Genomic DNA, 7,932 nt, shown 5'->3' with positions numbered 1-7,932 from the left:
CTAGGCTGCATAAAACATGCAGGCTGACAAGTCCATTGCCACAACTAATTCAAAAGTCCAATTGCATTTATAGGATTGTTGGCCTCTTTCATATATCCATGCATCTCTATCAGACTTCATTTTGTCTCTCTGCCTTTCATGTTATACTTTTGCAGCTCCAGCTGCAATCTCACTAGGATTTTAAAATCCCCTGGTCTGTTGTACTGTTTACAACTAGCAGGAGGCTCATGCACAGTTCTTTAGAGAGGATGCATTATGACATCATCCACGGAAGTTACAACAGACACCATCAACATATTCTCCCCGAAGTCCTGTGCTTCAGAGCAATTTCATAAATCCCAGCATTGTACAAACCAAACAACACAAAGGCACAAGCTCAGATAAAGACTAACTTTCTGAAACACAGACTTGGGAGCCTCCTGCAGGGGCCAGTGTGGGGAAACTGGTGCACTGCTGTTTGTACATGTGCTGGGTCCTGGGGACCCTTGGGGACTGAGAAAGCTGGGGAGGAAGTAGGCAGGTGGGTGAACCAGGCCTAAATGCTGTCCCAGGGGGTGTGAGCAGCAGAGAGAGAGGGGAGGTTTTGTGTCTCTGAAGCTGTATACTTAGCAGTCCCTTCTGAGTATTCTGGGGTCCGATCACCTGGTCCCAATTCAGCTCCATTATCTGTGTTGTTGGGCAAGTTCACCAACCACTCCTGCCTCCTCCTCTTCATTAAAATGGAGAGAATGAAAGCACTTGCCTCACAGGATACTTGTCAAGGCTAGAGGAAGTAAGACATGTGAGGTATGTAGAATGATGCCTGGCACAAAGTAATTGCTCAATACATGTTAGCTCTTATCACTAATATGACTTCTTCAAGCATGTAATCATGTTGACTTTGTTATCTCCAAGGAAATGGAAAGTCGCAGGCTCTGCCCCTTAACAGAACAGAACATTAACCCAAATAGACCAGGCAATCTAACAATCTGGCAGCACCAAAATTGCCTTTTGCCTCCATTTTCTCACTCAACACACTAAATAGAGGCTTTCTTGTTGGAACTTTCAAAGACAACAATGACAGATGAGGCACACTGAGCAGCCTCCCCTTCTGCTGCCAACCTTAGGATCAGATTGGGTGCTTAGGCCTGGACCGTGGGCTCTGACCGGTATTGCCTCTGCTAAGTCCCAGTTAAGCCCTTGCTCAACTTTCCCAAGCAGCAAGCTGCAAAATCTTAACGCATCTTCAGGCAACAAAAAGCTAAGGATTTCCTGTTAACCTTAGTTGCTTATTAACCCTCCCATCTTGAGCACTGCAATCTAGCCTAATAACAGGCTTATTTATCTTCAGCCTGTGGGCCCCTCCTTATTCAGTAACTGGCATCTTTCCACATGAAGTCACCATCCTGGGAACTTCCAGTGCTGAGGCTGAGCCCATGAGATTGCTCAGTCAAGTAACACTCGTGTGAAATCAGCAGATGAAACTCTGAACCCGCCCCACCTTACCCCAGGTGGAGCTGTGACTTAGAAGCTCTTGTCACCAAGTGTCATGTTCGAGTGTTGCTTGTGTTTTCATCTAAGTTGGTCTGAGCTGAGAATATTTCTGGGCTCACTTACCCTTAAAGACAACCCCAGCATTTCACACTGAGATTAACACTCTTTGACACAGCACACAGCGCCAGAGTGTAACATTTACAAGGAGAAAATAACTTGAAAGTGAAGGAGACCAAAAAGGCATAATTACTCAAGGCAAACTGTTTTGTTCATTCAGTGATTACAGTGGTTTTAAAGCCTTATAATTTATCATAGCTCAGAACAATTTAAATCTCAGTTGTGCTCCTTTGAGAAACCGAGACACTTCCCTTTCTTTATTCCTTCTGACAGGCTATTCTTTTAATATCATCTTAGTTCTAAGATGGCATAGACTGTACCTTCCCTACATCACACACAGAAAAAAAAAAAAAAAGAAAAAAGCCTGATAGCGACAGACTGCACCTTTGCATTGCATTAGGCTGCAGTGCACAAATAACCAAAGAGTATAACAATTCCAAATGGGTGTAATTTCTTTCAGGTTCAAGTATCAGTTTGCTTGTTTTGCTGCTGCTAATCACCTCTTAAACAAACAATTGCTTTATCTATGTACTGTGCCTCATTTCACTTTCAAATTATGTGTGTGTTTTGCTCCTAACAGCTTATTATGATCTATAATTAACAATTTTGCTGAAAGCAGAGCCGTGTATTGAGGAGAGCCCACATGCTATCTGAGAAGTACTTGAAACAGGAGGCCTTTGTTTTCTTCACAAATTTGGCAAACAGAAGGTACCTCCCTTCTCTGCTGTGCATTGTCTTCTCCAGAAATCCAGAAGTATGCAGGCAGAAAATTAAAAGAAATATTTTGAACTCTGGCAAAATCTCAGTTTGCTGTCTTTGAATCTAAATAGACCAGGGGTTCTTGAAGTTGTCCATAACTGAGAATCACCTGGGGAGCTTTCACCAGAGTGCTCAGACCTAACCTCAGACCTATTATGTCTGAATCTCTGGGGGCCGACCCAAGCCTGAGTACTAGTTCAAGTTCCCAGAGGATTATAGAGTACAGTCAAGAATGAGAAAGACTGTGGCAAATTATATAGTCTACCTACGTAAGCTACCAGGAGCCCAGAGAAAAAGGTAACGCTGGTAAGAATTAAATGGTTAAAAGTTGAATTTACTAGACTGCACTGAAACTTAGATTATTTTCCAAGTACATGAACATCTCCAATCTAAATGACTTGCAGAAGATTCTTTTGACTCACCTCTCAGCTTATTCAAACTCACCAAGCAAGCAGCAAAGTTGCTTAAAAATTCACCCCTGAAAGCAGGTCTTTGAGATAATGGAATGGAAAATCATTTGGGAACAGATTTCCTGGATGTATTCTTGAATAGGCAACCTGCATTTCCCTTGTGGGTCAACCACTTTAGAACTTTCTCTGTGAGGCTTGACGAAGTTATTAAAGACACAGCTCCTAAATTCTTGTGTTGAAAGGTCTGGGTATATGGTTCTCCACTTTCACACAATCTGTTAGATGGGAGGGAAACTAGTTTCTTTTATGCACATCAGAGAAGCTGGGTGCAGGCTTTAGCATGACTGAGCCGTCAGAACTTTTAGACAGAGGTATCTTTTCTCCTTTGTGACGTAGGCATGAAACCCTGCCCGGAGAGTTTCTTCTGGACGCAACACTGAAGTGTGCCAGATCTCTTCCCTGTACTCTTCTCTACCCCCAGTACAACTCTCTCTGGAAACGGCTCCAACCTTTATGTCTTATTCTCTTGGGCTTAGTGTCAGCTAACTTCCTCTATCAACCAGTTCTTGTACAAGCACACTCAAATTCAAAGTGCTAATAAGGAATTCTAAAGGGATGAATTATATATTGCACTGTTTTTTTTTGGCAACTTTCTCCTCTCATGCTTCTAAAAACTCTCTCTTTACCAAACATATGCACATACACACATGCACACATACACCCCTCTGTTATCTAATCCAGTGGTTCCCAAACATGGCTGGTCAAAGGACTCAACTAGGGGAGCTTTTTAGTTATAAATTCCTAGACTCCACTCTCTGATTCTGCTTCAACAGGTCTGGAATCAGGTTCAAGAATCTGGATATTTCGAAGCTCCCAAAGGATGCCAATGATCAACCAAATCTGGAAACTAGTAATCTATTCCCTGAGAGCACGCCAGGTCAGATTGAGGGAGAAGGCACAGAGTCACCCAGTAGAGATGCATGGGGAGAGGTATTTAGAAGTAGGTAAGGATTTCTGGCACATCTTCAAGTCCATGGTGCAGTTCTGGCTGACACAGCAACTGTCCAAGCATGTGCTGCAGATGTGACACTGTTCAGAGAGTGAATGGCTCCAGGGTTTGCAATCCATCATCATCACTGTCCAAATAGTTTTGGATATGTCAAGGGACAGAGCTACTTTGGGCCATAATAAAGATTCTCATTTTCCAAAACCTACTCTCCATCCAATAAATGAGGAAGCATATGCTGTATCTGGGGGCCTGCTCCTCCAACAAAAACCTCCATTTAGAAGGTGAAGGGGAGCTGAGGGCCTGGGAGGAAGGGAAAATTGGTTAAGACGGTTTAAGAGAGGGTAAAAAGCATCAAGCACAAAGGAGACCTTACATTCAAAAACAAGTTTAACACGGAAACAGTTTCCCTTTCTTGATGGAGCAAGCAAGGGGTGGGAAGCTTTGCAACTCTGCTCAGTGTCTCTCATTGGCTGGCTTACCTCACAGTTTCTTCATGAAGAAAACACTCTGCAAGGCAAGAAATATGGTGACTTAAATTGCATTCATGAGATTCTCTGATAAAAAAAAAATCAATGTGTCAGATCAATTTTTCTTAAACAAGTTCATCATACTCTAGAGTGATCAATAGGGAATGTTTTTCAGCCGCTTCCCAGCCTTCCCCCTTCAGTAATTGCTAGAATTTCATATCGACAGGCCATAGGATGCTTTGAAGGCTGAATTGATCCATTAGCCTGTGGTGCTACAAAGCTGGGCCACAACAATAACGCGGTGTCCCCCCAGGGACCAGGGCTGAAATCAAACAGGAGGTAAGCCATTACATTATGTGTTTGACCCTGGAGGAGCCAGGCCCCAGCTTCTATTTGCAAGCTGGGAAGAAGCAAGAGGAAAAAGAATGGAGGACACAAAAAGAGAAGGGGACCAAGAAGATAAAGCAGCAGAGGTTGGGAAGGAAGTAAATGTGGAGAGATCCACAGTTTGATTATAAATGGTCCCCATCGAAGAGGAAATGCTGTGTGGCCGGGTGAACCACATATGCTGGGCAGCTGTAGTCAAGAGAAAAATAAACTTGAAAGGACTCCAAATGGGAAGCTAAATGATGTTCATCGGTATCATTTTGGTCTTGAACTTTAGCTCATAGCTCTTCTTTAATGGTGATGTGAATAATTACCCTTGCCTGGGGCAAAGGAGAAAAGAAGCCTCTGAGTGCACAGCAAAGGAGAGAGGGGGGCAAGGAGGACAGGGAAAAATGGAGAAAACTCTTCTCTTTTGCCAAGAGGTAAAATTATTCATCTTGTAATCATTCCTGGACAGCTGTATGGAGCATTCATACAACCCACTGGCTCAGCAGGTTATCATAATAGAGATTATAATATAAAAAGCATCTCCGAGAAATCAAGGCTTGATTCACCAAAAAGAAGCCTTACCATAGGGGGCCAGGTCACAGTGCCTTTGCAGTACAAAGTCTAACTCTGGCAACAGAAAAATAAAACCCGACAGTCAGAAGGTATGCTAGTAAGAGGTGCTGATTTATCTGTTACAAAGCCGCAGTTAATCTATTAATCACGGAATTGTTCATTAGCTATCCTACACACTACAGTTACGTGGGCTTCCCAGAAACCTGTTGGAAAGCAAGGTCTGTGGAAAGCAAATTTGCACATGAGATGGAAATCACCCACCACATGCTAGCATGGTTAACCTGTAATTTTTATGTGGAAATTAGGTATGCCTTATTAAAACTCAAAGCCAGGGTTTTGCTGCTCTCAAATACAAGCATATGTAGATACCAGTAGCACGAGCATAGTTCTGAGTGACAGGCTGGCATATATTAGTTGCTGGGTCAGACCTCACTAGAGGATAAACTGACGTGTTCCATGCTGTCACACATTGCTTTCTGCATGCACCAGACATCCCAAAGGACGGTGACCTCCTTGGCAACTCACTCATTTTTCAGTTTCCATGCAAACCTTACCTAGTGAGCTCATGTGGGTATTTGCTCAGTATATATCATAATCGGAGTCCAGCCTGTATCTCATGCAAATATAATTAATCTGTCCACTCTGAAGAGACAGCTGTAGCATCACCTATGAGATTTTTTTTCTTATCTAAGAAGTTAAATGTGGGGGAGATGAAATTACAAAAATGATGATTCTGTTTCAAGAATAGGTTTGTTGAATATGTTAGTAGATAAACTCATTGACAGAGTTAGATAATATTATGCAATTGGCAATATATTTATTTGAGCAAATCTACAGTGAATTATGGAAAATTAATATCTTGCTTCTAGAAACAATCACGGTGGCCCACAGTGGGCAGAGATAGGGTGACGATACTAACCTGGCTTCTCACTTAGAGTGCTATGAACAAGCCTGCCACCCAAATGTCTGCTATCAAGGCATGGGGCTAATTTCTACACAGGACCAGAGAGTCAGGCCATACTCCAGGCAGGCTTCTGTGCTGTTCCTATCAAAATTTCCACTGGACTGAGTGACAGATAAGACTGTCTCAGGAAATGAACCTCATACACACACTGTCTAGGATCCAACTTTATCCAAATAACTGAGGAGGCTTTATAAAATACGTATCTCCAAGGTCCACTTCCAAAACTTGCAATTTGCTAGCTCTGAGGTGGGTTCTGGAATCTGTACTTTTTAAAGTTCTGTAAGTGACTCTGATGAACAGCCTGGAGCAGAAATCAGTAAGTTCCATGGCCAGCCCTAGTGGCTCAGTGGTTTAGCGCCACCTTTGGCCCAGGGTGAGATCCTGGAGACCCGTGATAGAGTCCCACGTCGGGTTCCCTGCATGGAGCCTGCTTCTCCCTCTGCCTGTGTCTCTGCCTCTCTCTCTGTCTCTCATGAATAAATAAATAAATTAAAAAAAAAAAAGAAATCAGTAAGTTCCATCTGATTCCTTAGGTGCTCTAGGCCTTACCCTGCAAAGCATATATGGACCATTAGCATGTTAAAAATGCCAAATCTCAGGCCCCACTACAGACCTACTGAATCAGAATCTGCATTTAAGCAGGATCTCCAGGTATTTTGTGTGGGCAGTAAGGTTCAAGGAGCACTTCTCTTTAATTTGCATATCTATTAAGTCACTTTGAAATTATCTACCTAGTGCTCAAGGATTGCTACCACCTTGCTTCATGATACAAAGAAATGCCTTCACCAAATTATGCCATCGGATGTCAATAAGTCTCATGAAGAATGTTCTGGTTTTTTGGTAAAACCATTGTTTAAGGCATCATATATTGCTTAAGGCTGTCAAGTGCCTCTTGCTTGAAAGACTTATGGAGGAAAACAATTTTTTTAATGAAAAAGAGAAAGCCCTAAAGTAATAAATGTTTGCATGAGAAAGTATAAATAAACAAACAAACAAAGGCAAGCAAATAAAGATGATCTATTATTCCACTATCCAAATAAAGATATTGTTGATATTTTGTTATAGTGTATACATATTCCAGGTGTATCATCATAAACATTTTCACAGAATGAAAGATAATCATTTTCAACATGGTTTCTTTTGCCGTCATAAGATTATATGAATGCATACTACTTTATGAAACAGTGGCATGGAATATTATTATATCTCTATTCCCTCAGTGCTTACTTCTAGTTACTTTTTTGCTGCTATAAACAATATTACAGCATTTGGATTTGTATATCCCTGAAAATATCTTTAAAAGGTAAATTGCACACCAATAAAAAATAAATTTATTAAAAAAAAAGACTGCAAAAAAAAATAGTATCTAAAATATTTACTAGCTCTCCTAAGGAACTGCTAAGCTAACATTTTTCCAGATGACTATTACAGTAAATCGAGTTGCCCTTTTTGCTTTCATTGTCAGAAAAGTCAGAACTAAATGTAATGCTCAATTACACTAATTATACTAACCTGGATTCATAGATATACATATTATATAATTACATATAATATATACATATTATATATGTATCACATATTTTTATAGATTTGAAAATATGTATCTTCAGTAAAACACATTAAATCTTTTAGGGCAGTAAGGTACTTATCAATTTAAATCAAGGTAATTAGTGGTTTCAAAAGAAAAGATTCCAAAATTGGCAGGGTTCCTTTTAATGCGTGTTAACAAAATTGCAGTTAAGTTAGCAAACACACTGTTACTTAAATACCAACAGAAATTTTCCT

General features: G+C 41.0%; 1 long non-coding RNA gene across 1 annotated transcript; it reads left to right on the top strand.

The window, feature by feature from the left end:
* The first annotated feature begins 264 nt into the window (after nt 1-264).
* On the top strand, nt 265-2,390 carry LOC112644668 (uncharacterized). The gene is made up of 2 exons (XR_003126625.2): nt 265-786; nt 2,171-2,390. It is a non-coding gene; the product is annotated as an uncharacterized LOC112644668 (long non-coding RNA).
* Nucleotides 2,391-7,932: the final 5,542 nt, after the last annotated feature.

The sequence above is a fragment of the Canis lupus genome, chromosome 1, assembly GCF_003254725.2.
Source record: "Canis lupus dingo isolate Sandy chromosome 1, ASM325472v2, whole genome shotgun sequence".
Lineage (NCBI taxonomy): Eukaryota > Metazoa > Chordata > Mammalia > Carnivora > Canidae > Canis > Canis lupus.
This window is presented reverse-complemented; position numbering and strand designations above follow the sequence as displayed.